This window comes from Glycine max, chromosome 19 (genome assembly GCF_000004515.6).
Source record: "Glycine max cultivar Williams 82 chromosome 19, Glycine_max_v4.0, whole genome shotgun sequence".
In the NCBI taxonomy this organism is placed as follows: domain Eukaryota; kingdom Viridiplantae; phylum Streptophyta; class Magnoliopsida; order Fabales; family Fabaceae; genus Glycine; species Glycine max.
Genome location: NC_038255.2, coordinates 3054477 through 3067281, shown reverse-complemented (window position 1 = coordinate 3067281; position 12805 = coordinate 3054477). Strand labels below are relative to the sequence as shown.

The 12805-nt window shown below is 30.6% G+C and overlaps 1 pseudogene; it reads right to left on the bottom strand.

Moving 5' to 3' along the window:
- Positions 1-2183: 2183 nt before the first annotated feature.
- LOC100787740 (apoptosis-inducing factor homolog A-like) lies at positions 2184-3619 on the bottom strand (annotated as a pseudogene).
- Between the last annotated feature and the right edge of the window lie 9186 nt (positions 3620-12805).

The following is a 12805-nucleotide window of genomic DNA, read 5'->3' as shown; positions in this document are numbered from 1 at the left end:
TATTTTAAAAGTTCTATTTAAATGAAATGAAGTTTATAGCTAAACTTAATATACAGTATTCTCACTATAACACAAAGTTAGATTTTGTTTTCGATCGACGAAATACCTCATCTTAGACTTATTAGTTTTTGAAAATATTAGCTAGCTCTGTGATTACTTGGGCCAACATATATTCTTCAGCAGTATTTACCTGGAATATAAACATTATTTTTGCTTTTTCTAGAATATATGTTAATTTTTGAAAGGTAAGAGAGCCACTTCACATTGGTTTACTATTGTTGATTTGATGCTACGAATTAGTACATCTGTTAGAATTGTATGTCTTGACAAAGCATGTAAAACATAAAGAATATTTACTTAAGCCTTAACTATTCATTCTTTCAAAATGCCCAATATGTGGAATAAATTTGAACCATATATAACCAAGGGGAAGAAAGATAGCTAGGCTAGTAGCAAAAAGGAAATTGATGCTTTTAATTTCCCAAGTGATGTATCTTTATACTTGAAACATTTGAAGCAAAAGAAGATAATGTATTCTAGTTTTAAAATGAAAACACTGGGAATAACTTGGCATGACTGTGTTTGATGCTGTGTAGGAGGCAGAAATAAGAGTGCCAAACAAGTATGCATTAGACCAAAGTGAATTACTGCAAGCTCAATCAGTGAATCCCAGTCATTCTCCTTCTATTGGTGTGGGACAGAATAGTAAAAGAAAACAGGTAAGAAAAATATATAATGCGTGTTTTTTTTTCAAGTACAAAATGATAAACCTTATTTTCTTTCCTTTCATACAACTCACTAGTAGTGTTTAAAAGCTTCTTTGGTTATATTTTCAGATATTTACCTGAGCATCTGAATTTTTTTTGTACACTTTGAAATTTATCTGAAATGTGCATGACATATTAAATGCCTGTTTTAACAAACTCAAATAATGACCTTGGAGGAATTTCATGATGATTTGATATGCATCATAATTTAAACACGATACTAGAAGTATGAAAGATAGATGATTGCATAGTATTAGTACTTGTTTGATTTATAATATGATGATGTCTCAAACTGATCAGGTGGAGCTCTGTGGCTTTGTTTTAAATGATGCAGTTGGTAATTAATTGATATGAAATCTAGTTTTTCTTTCTCTTTGGGATTCCCTTGAGTGATTTTTTGTTCGACCTATAAAATGTCCTCGCCTAGGTGTTGGGAGGAGGAGGACAGGATTTTCACTTATTTCAATCAAATAGATTATTGGCAGGTGAATGTTAAGCAAAATAGGATAAATATAAGCATGTAGGGCCTGAGTCGGTTTTTGTTATTGATAGTTAATTGGTGGGAATAGAGAGAGTGTGAGACTACATATATATAATTCTCTTGCAAACAGGTATCTAATCTTAATAGAAAAAAATAGAACCTAAGGATGCAAAACAAAACAACAAAACTAAAGACATTTCATTTTAGAATCTCAAAACTCATGAATCAATGGATTAAGTTGTCTTTCATTTTCACTATTCATAGCCATTAGCCTGTGCTCGGTCTATCTTATTCAATACATTTTCTGACTGACCTTTTAATTCCTATGACCCTATCAGCATGTTAGAGATATAGTTTTAAATTCTGATCCTGGTCTTTACACTTGTGTGCTCTCTTTCAAAACTTATGTTACTTCATTGAGATAAAACCCAAAATAACAGAGAAAAATGAAAAAAAATGATACATCACATGAATATTCTAATTGAAAAGATGATTTGATATATATATAGAAGTGAATTATACTAATATGAAAAGATATATTCCAATGAATAGCTGCATACAGAAAGGTTAGTTTCTCCTTGTTGGTCAGTAACTCCTGGTTTTACAGCACCAATTGGCTCATTCAGAGAAATTAAAACATTATCTATTTGAAGGAAACCAAAGTTATATAAGTTCCTTCTGATTTTTTATGGAGATTTTTATAACTGTTTCTTAAAGCAATTCAACACGACTTAGCAGTCAATTCCTGATCTAAAATCTATTATTAAGTTTTGAAAATTTCCTTAAAAAACAAAAAAACAGAAATAGTCGAGAGATATTTTTTCATACTCTTCCTATAGTTTCTCATCCAACAAGAAGAAATGCCAACTGCTATATTGAAGTATTCATTCAGAGAAAAAAGTTTTAGAAATAAGAAAATTGTTTAAGGGACACATTCAAATGTGTACAGGATTGAGTCCCATTTGTTTTCTTGTTTTACCAACAAACAAATCTCTAGACTTGATGAATCCTGGAATTCTTCCACTTATTGTCAAGAATGGTAACTATGCTACAACATCTTTCCTCTCGAGTGAAACTATTGCTATTGCTGAATATGGCTTGTAATTTTCCATCCTTCATTCTCTTCCTCCCTCTATTGTCACATTTAAGTTCTTCACAACCACTTCAAGCTGTTGTTGTGCCAAAAACCCTTGCTTGATTTCCTGTTGTATGGATTTCCATTAAAAACCCTCCTATTAGGTGGTTTGTAGAGAGATTTAAATGCCACAGATTATAGCATCTAACCAATTTATATTGGACAAAATCAAAGAGACTCCTATCCCAAGTAATACTAATACAATCACATAAATCTATAGGAAATTATGCATATAGGTCCACTTCTAAAATTTGATATCACATGCTAAACTTTTGTCTTTGAATTCAAGGATTCAAACACTTTCCCAACAAAATCACTGAAAAGACCTAAAGAACAATAATGAAAGATATGGGTAGGTAGTAAAGCCTCTACTCAATTGCTCAAGACAAATAGAATTTGAGGAATACTAGTTTCATTAGCTTATAATATACTCATCCATTTTGCATCAATATTTTCATTACCAGGAAGAAGAAACTAAATTCTGGCCAAAACCTAGGCAATAAACCATGACCTTAGTGTAGCTCATGAGAATAATACAAAACAACACAAGACTTAGTAACTTATTGAGTTTGTTATAAAAGAAGGTAACTACAATATATAATTGTGAGAAGCTGAATACTTGTTACTAATGGCAAGAACTTACCGGAATGTCTGTAACATCTCCAATTGCAAAAATGTTGTTCCGGCCCTTGACCCTCAATCTTTCATCTACCTTGATCCTACCTTGACCATCCAAGTCATTCTTCAACACAGTTTCCTTAAGCCATGCTGAAGCAAGTGGTTTCCCTATACATAAGAAATGACAATCTGCCTCAATGGTCCCTCCATTTGAAGTTTGATATATCTTCTATCCATCTGTGAATGCGTTCAAGTCAACTGATTGCTCTAGTTTGACCACAACATTCTTTGATTTCAACCAATTTAGAGTCTTATCCTCGGCTTTTGCCCCTACGAATTCCAGAAGCCTTGCTCCTTTGTGCACTAGTGTAAGCCTTGCTCCAGCAAGTTCCACACCAGTGGGACCTCCTCCAATAATCAGAATGGACTGATCAAATTTTATCTTCAATGATGTTTTCTTTTGGATTGGTTTCTTTTGATTATCGGATGTAGATAATTCAATACGACTTTATATTTAGATTTTTCTTATAAATCTCCATTTCATTGTGCACATTTAAATACTTAATCTATTGAGGTTCTTCTTACCTTGCAAGGACCAAACACCAATCTCATTAACATTACTTGCAAAAAGCTGATAAAGCAAGGAGGCAAAGACTGTCATCCAGTTCTGCTTCGGCCAAATCAGGTTCATCACTATTCTGTTGAAAACCAAACTTTTTTCTAGTAACACTTAATTAAAAGGCTTTAAATATGTTTGTTGGATATCTTTTTGTCTCTAGTTTTATTCTATGGAATGGAGATCCATCTTCCTTTTTGCATTGTCCCATAGTGGTAAATTAGTTTTTTATTGGGGAAAACAAAAAAGATATGATGTATAAGAAAATTTCCTTATATAATAAAATTGGTTAAGTATGATTTACGTGTTTGAAGCCCAACAAGTGGATAAGGAGACTTCTTATTGAAGCCTGTGCACATGTACAATGTATCCCGTTTTTCATATGCATTGGTAATAATTTCATTGCAATGTTTGTAGTAACATACTCTTATGTCGTGCTTGTTAAAAATCATTTGGTAGCTCATCAAGTCATTAACATTCTCTAGTCTCTCTAGTCTAGTCTCTTTACCAACAGCACTAGAAAAACATGGAAAGTATATTATTCATTTATTGTTAGTGTAAGTATGTTGAAAATTTAGGATAAGTACCACTAAAACTAGCTATTTTCCTTGGACACATTGCTAAACAACTTAGTTGAGGCAGCATTTGAACAAATTTTTTCATATGCATTTATACAAGAAGAAAATAAAAAGTAATGAATTGAACTCTTTTTTGTAAGTTAAAATTAACTTATACAGTAGCTTTTATTGAAATTGTTTCATCCTAATTTTTAAAAAACTAACATTTATAAGTTAATTTAAACTTGTAAAAAATTCAATTCTTTTACGTTAATTATTTTATTTTTTTTATAAGTATTAATACAAAAAAATATGCAAATGGAAAAACACAATTAAGATTACTTGAATACCGACTATTTTTCCCTGCCCCTTATGTCATAAGAATTTGACCAAAAATAGAAATTAAATCAATTTGAGTATTGAAAAATTAATAATATTATTTCATTTGTTTATATTGTTAGCAAGATATGAAAAGAGTTTAATTTCCATATAAGAATAATATAAAAAATTGTTAACTAATCAAGATTCATCTCACTATAATTTTAAGATAATTATTATCAAAAATAATAAATTTATCATGCTTAATAACATGTTATTAGATAATACAATTAAAATTTTTTTCATAGTGTATTCTAATAAAATTTATAAAGATAGAGTAAAATGGAAAAAAAATTATTCTCAATAAACGTAGACACCAAAGAACAATAGATAAAAGAGGGGAGATAAATTACTCATAAATATGTACTAGTATAATATAGTATAACAATGTGACAAATTAAATAAAAAATATCAAATGGTTGTATTGGAATTTGGAATATAAAGATATCAACATTCAACACTCAATCATAAAGCCTTTCATCTTTCATTTTCCAACTTTACTGTCAAAGATTGCTAGGCTACAAAAGAAATATAAAAATTCAAAGAAAATAATGTCTTCAAGGGACTGGAGATAGCAATCTTTCTAGGCTTACACAGAGAGAGCAGGTGTACACATTATTTTCTTGGCTATCTCCACGCCCTAAAAAATAGAGATTAAAATGTGGGGACTGGAGATAGAAAATTGGCTACCCTTAAATCACTACAACCTTTGTTTACGTAATGAAGCTTGGCAAATATTTTGGCTGTAGAAGACATCAATAGATTAGACAAAGACATTGAATAGTTTGGTAATTTATTTGTATCCATCATTTGAATAGTTTGCATTTGAAATCACATACAAGACCAACATTGAAAAGTTGGTATATATAGTTACATTGAATAGTACATTGAAGAGTAAACAATGATATTTTCTATTACTAATAAATATGTAAATATATATTTCATTGCTAAAAAATATATTTACTAATAAATATGAATTAAAGATTTAAGAGAGGTGTAAGAAAAGAAAAGTGGAGTAGTAAAAAGAGCAAAAACGCGTGTAGAAAAGAAAGGGAGGGAGAGATATGTAATTCAGAAAAGGAAAAGAAAATAAAAGGAGATATATGAAAGATGAGAAAGGGAGAATAGAAGAAAGAGAGATGAGAGTAGAGATTCATACTACTAAAAGCATTAAAAAAAACTTAATTTTTTACCTGTATGTTAAAATATATTTAAATTATCCTTATTTCACTTAAAATAAACCTCTTTACTGGTTGTACTATTTTATAAACCTTAAACATGATGCATTGTTATTTGAGTATGATTGATCCAGCTGATAGTTTCCCCCATTGATGGTACAGATTATATGTCGTCATCACGACATTTGTATTAGTGTGTCCCATTTAACTGCATCCCCGCACTCGTTGTCGTTGACACTTAGCATCTTTCGAGGTATGTCTTTATTTTTAAAAATGGTATCATTGTAACATGTTGTTGTTCAAATATTGGTATTGTTTCATGTTACTAGTTAGTTGCATTATAAGTGAACCTTAGTTGCCCATTCGAGATTCGATACACCGATTAATACTGATAGTTTGAATTAATCGATGTATCGATTCTTGAATTAAAGTCAAAATGTATTCGATACACTGAATTTATCTTTTTAGTATTCTAGCAAAATGACTAGCCAGGAATAAATTTCTGACAATCAGCCAAAATGACCCATTAGTTATTGCTTGGTTGTTTTCACCATTTCTTACCCAAGCCCCCCCACCCCCCAACAAAAGTTTGTCCAAATTATTGGGTGCATTATTTAAATACCCCTTGTTAGCTTATTTCTTAACTTAATGATTTGGGTATGACATCATTCGTTGTTACTACACATGGGCAATAGAGGCTGAAATTGCTAAGGTTGATGAAGATCAAAAGAAAAGCAAGATAAAAAAGCGGAGTCTTCCTCATGGCACTTCAGAATATCAGGTCTGAATTTTTTTATTCATTTATTTTCGAATGCTTTTTGTTTGTCTTTTAATTTGTAACATTTATATATTTTTTGGGCTTACCAAATATCCAGTTCCATTATAGAAATAATGTATTTCTAGCTCTTTGATTTTTAGGCTGCTTGGATTGTTGATGATTCTGATGAGGGGTCGGATTATGACAATGAAAATGATGATGGTATGGTGTTGGATGAAGGGGAAGATCGATCATCTGGTCAAGAGGAAAATAAATATTCAGAATTTGATTGTGATAGAGCTTCTCTTATATTGGGAGATTCTGACAAAGAAACTAACAATGATTCAGTGATGATGGTGAGCTTCTATAAAACACATTAATCTTGCATATTGTAGCTTTATACTATATAGTAATTTGAAATATGTTAAGGTGTTGGATATGGTGGAAATCATGGCCCCTGGCTGGGTTTGCTTTTTCTAAACTATTGACAGATATTTCTTCTTGCTAATGTGTGTTTATGGTGGGGATTAATTTACACTGGTACGAGATTTTTTTCACTTGCAGTACTACTGAAATTTTTTTATGGAGAATGATTTCGATCAATCTAACTGGTGGCATACAACTAATTATTACAAAACACATTTGAATGCCTGGAAACAGAGTAAAAAAACAAACAAAACATTTGGCAAATAGTAGTGTTTGATTGTCAAATCAGACGCAGCATTCAAAGACGGTTATTTGTTAATAACCGTCTTTGAATGTCGAAGCAGACAGAGCATTCAAAGACGGTTATTAACAAATAATTGTCTTTGAATGTTCAATCAGACAGAGCATTCAAAGACGGTTATTAACAAATAATTGTCTTTGAATGTTCAATCAGAAGGAGGATTCAAAGACGGTTATTAGCAGATAACCATCTTTGAATGTCAAATCAGAAGGAAGATTAAAAGACGATTATTATCAAATAACCGTCTTTGAATATCGAAGCAAACATAGCATTCAAAGACGGTTCTCTACTAATAACCGTCTTTGAATGTCAAATCAGACACAACATTCCAAGATGATTATTAGCAAATAACCATCTTTGAATGTTGAAGGTGGTGCAACATTCAAAGACGATTCTCAACTAATGATCGTCTTTGAATGTCAAATCAGACACAACATTCAAAGACGGTTATTAACAAATAAACGTCTTTGAATGTCAAAGCAGACGCAACATTCAAAGACGGTTCTTAACTAATAACCGTCTTTGAATGATTGTAATTTTTAAAGACGGTTGTTAAAAAAATCGTCGTAAAAAACAATTTACTTTTAACGACACAATATACAACGACGATTTGCAACCATCGTTAAAAACTCTTATTAACCGTCGTAAAAAGCCCATATTCTAGTAGTGGATATGACTCTTCACAATTGAGTTTGAATTTCAACGTTCAAATACACTAGTAATCGATTACCAATATCCTATAATCGATTACACCATTTTGAAATCAATTTGAACGTTGCAAATTCAGTTAAAAACTTTTAAAATCAAACTTTGCCACTGGTAATCGATTATCAGAGAGTAAAAACTCGGGTAACTTAGAAAATTTTGAGAAAAACTCTTTTGAAAAATAAAACTGTGCTATGTTTATTTTGTGAAAAATCTTTTCAATACTTTTCTTGTGAAGTCTTCTTCATTTCTTCTCTTGAATCTTGAATTCATCTTCTCCTGAATCTTGAAATCAAACTTCTCTTGATTCTTGAATCTTCTTGATTTCTTCTCATGAAACTTGAAATTAAACTTGATCTTGAACTTGTTGACTCAATCTTGAAATCACTCTTTGGGCTTTTTGTCATCATCTTTGTCATCATTAAAACTACTTGAATCAGCTTGATTCATCATCATGAAGCTTGCTTCCACTTATTTATATTTGAGCACTTTCTTCACTCTAAATGTTCTTATGTTGAGTGTATACTGAGTACATGTTAGATTTTAGTTCTCAACGCAACATTTTTTTCTTTATAATTTAGAATGCACAATAGTACACTTTTCTAACTTATTAATTCTTAATTTTATTTTGTTTTTGTTAGGCTTCCTTTGATCAATATATTAGAGGATAAGGGAAGAGTAATCCGATCTATATTTCCAGAAAAATCAACAAGCCAGCAGCTAAATGAGGTACGTCTACTTTGCAGATATTGATTTTTTTGTTTTTTTCTTTTTTGAGAATGAATGCCATTTTTTATTTTTCTCGTTCAAATTTTAACTAATTTTTGTGTTAAATATGTTATTGATCTTTAATGCTATTGATCTTTAAAAATATCACGATTTTTTGTTTTAATCTTTATAAACATTTTATTAATTTTGAATTTTTAAATACATTGAATAAAATGATATGATTTTAATTTTTATAAAGGACTGAAAACATATCCAATGAGAGATTAAAATTACATCATTTTGTTAACAATGTTTATGTTATTTTGTTGGGTTAAGTGTTTTTGCTTTGTTCTCTTTGGTTATTCTTTTCGGAGGCATCAAGTGGTTGCATTTTAAAAGCATTGTAATTGTTTTCATTTGGTTGTCACCTCTTTGTAATGTCTTGGTGAATTTAAGCTAAGTGCACATTTCTTGTGCTCACACTTAGTTTTATAAACAAAAAAAATGTTTTAACATAATTTTAACAAAAGGATTTAGCTTGACTTGTGATTATCGATATCATTTTTTCTCTCCAAAATCCCATGAGCCATGTAAGAGTCATTTATGGTAAATTGCAATTATATATATATGTCTTAAAATACACTTAAAGTTTACTAACTAAATCCTTCTAAAATAAGTTATAACAAGTGAATTTATATTAATTAGTTTTTTATTAATAAATATTAATTATTAGTTTTTGTTAGTGGGAGAATTTGAACCACTCTTTCCACTTTTCTTTTCATTTCATCACTAAATTAATTTTATATTTCTGATGAAATTATATTATTAAAATCCAACAAATATCAATTATTTATATATAATATATCTTTTTAATTAATTCATGTGAATGTATTCAAGTCTTCTTATGCATAGAGGAAGAGTGGAGAGTTAAAATGACTCCCATCCAAGCCTTGTTCTTAAAGTGCCATCCAGTAATACACATTACAGCTAAATGCATATCTGAAACGGATGATTACCCACCTGAGATTCCTGGCCATATCACCAAATTTCTCGAGGTTCATATTGTAAGTATATATTACAAATTAAACCATGGAATTTTAATGAAGGAACAATTAATTTTTTTTTACCGTAGTATTAGTACGAAATCATTCAGTCAAACACAGTGAAGGAATAGTTAAATGAGTTTGATCATGAAATTCAAGCCTAAGAGTCTATACATTTGATGATAATTAACTACTTTTTTTGTAGACAAGAGTTGAGTTTCCGGATCTGAATGCTGATTTCGTGCCCCCAGGTTTCAACATCAATGCCAGAGGAGCCTTATATTTAGAAAGAGAGGGAAGGCATCATTGGATGAAGAATCAATTAGATATTAATGTAAACCTTGCTTTACCTCCATTACTCGCCTGGGTTCCTGAAGATGTGTTGCTAAACATTTTACAATCGGTTAGAATCACACTCCTAGCTTAGCTAATTATGTCATACTATTTAATTAGTGAATGCGCATGTTGGACCTTATATATATATATATATAATTATAGACTAATTTGTGATGCAATGTCACAGGTTCTCAGAAATTACGTGGACGATATCAATAATGGATTTAGTGTTAGATTGTTAGCGGATTATAACTCATTCAAGAGGAAGAAGCCCAAAAATTTGGTGTAATGTGTTGCTTTCAGATCCATTATTAATTAATCGATCAATTTCCTAGGAGCAAGTGTTGTGGTGATACACTACTCAATTTGAAATAACGGTCCATATATATATAGAGAGAGAGAGGGGGGGAGCGTTTCAAATGAGAACATATTTAAAATAAGAAATGAGAACAAATGATGATAACTGACGAATCAGATTAAAAGACCCCTTTAAATACCTTCCCCTTCTTTACAATTGAATACACCTATATATGCTCTACCATTGTTCACCTTTTGCTCTCATTTCTGATCACTAATTAGGTACCAGATTTCCCTCAATGCTTTCTAAATTAAAATCAATGAATGGTGGAATTTGTTTGTTACTGTTACGTTCCCCGCTCCCTTTCACAATTGATTTTGGTCACAATTTCTCATTCAGTTTCTCAAGGAATTGAAAATGATGTCTCACAATTGCAGCAACAACCTTTCTCTTTGCTTACGGCAGCATTATAGTTGTTTGTATTGAATTTTGCTATATTTGTTTACAGTGAAGACCTTTGAAATTGGGCAAAGCTTTTAATTGTTTACTCATGCATCTAGCTTTTGTCGGTATGTTTAGCCATCAATTGTAGTTAATTGGATTGAATCTTGTTATATTCGAAGTGTAATTACTTCAATAGGAACCCAAATACAGTGTTTTGTTAGTGTATGTATGAGTTAAATCTAATAAAACCCGGGTAGCCCGAATAGAAGATCCATGATCTATGTTTTTTTTTTGGAATTGCAGACTAATTATTGAATTAAAAATTAGGTGTTCATGACAGAAAAATGTGCAGAGGGTCAATTATATAATAGAATTTATTATTTGATATGCAAGAACTTAGTGGGTTGAACTCAAATTGGGCTACTACCTTGATGGCTCAGAATATGCTAACAGCAGTTGATTAGTATCTTTGATAGACTTAGGTTGATGTGTGAAACAATTCTATATGAAGTTGTTTCAATAAGCACTATCCATAACTGATTATATTACATATTAAAAGTTAAACTAGTATATCCCATAATGCTATAACTTGACCATCAACTTTATGGCAGGACCACGAGCATGCTACCAATATATCTATGATTACCATCTGGACAATGTAAAGAAGAACAAAAGATTGATTGCTAAGAACTCAAATTCCAGGTGATTAATACCAAATCAAGTTCAAGTAAATCATGAAAGCAACTCTGAAATTTTGCAGATGATGGTAACAAGGAATGGAAGCTGGAAGAATAAAAAAATAGATTTAGAGTTCAGTAAAGATCAAGAATGTCTATGACACCATTGAAAAGATAAAATCAGAATGAAGTTAGAGAGGATATGAGCCACAGAGGCTGAATTGAAAAGAAATAAAGTAGATATTGCACGACAACTTGTATTGCATTGAATTGTACTCTGGTCAATATGATTGTCCACATTGTACTTGATCTTGTATACAATCTAAATTTTATTCAATGTATAAAGTTTGCATTTAATCTAATGTATATTGTCTTGCTCCATTTTTTTCCCTTACTCTTTTTTTATAAATAAGCAAAAATAATGCTTCAATACATCTAAATACCAGCACGATTGAGGGTGCTAGAGCCTCCTCTAGCTATGCAAGGGCTTCTAGCCTTTGTGCAAGACCACCTTCCCTTGTTGCTGTTAGAAAAATAAAATAAAAAATGAAAGAAATAAATAAGAAGAAAAATGCAAAGCCTTTAATTAAATAACAAAATAAATTTAATTAACAACACGAATAATACATTATAACATACAATAAACATAAGGAAAATTAAATAGCCTGGGTTGAAACGCGTAAACCCTATCCTTAGAGAGAAAGCGCCCTCACTGCACGGGTAAAAGATTCTGATTGCACTCCTCCCCCAAAATACGACAACTCGTTGGTTCCGATCGTGTACAACGAAAGGATCCCCAAACCTTATGAACTTCAATGCTCTTGCTCTCAAAAATAAGTTTTTTATAGGAAAAGAAAAAAAAATTGTTGGGAGAAAGGAACGAGACTGTGTGCTTGTGCCTTTTTTAGAAAAGAGAAAAGATATATATATATATATATATATATATATATATATATATATATATATATATATATATATATATATATATATATATATATATATATATATATATATATGCATTTATGCAACAACAAAATATGACCGTTGGAAATCAACCTACAATTGTCACAACAAATGTAACAAACTTGTTAACTCATTGAAACAAAATCTTAAGAAAATCTAAAATAAATATTTTATTTTATAAAATAGAATTAATATATATTTATAAATTTTAAATTAAAACACAAATATTTACCAACATTCCCCCACATAATTTAAAATTTTAAAATATATTTTCTAAAAGATAATTTGTATAGAAACATAAGAGAAAGAGCACGTGACATTGTATTTCAGTATAAGGAACCTTCCGAGTTTGAGCCTTATACCTAGTGTTTATGAACTTCCACCCGAGAAAAATATAGTGACTTAATTGTCTTGAAC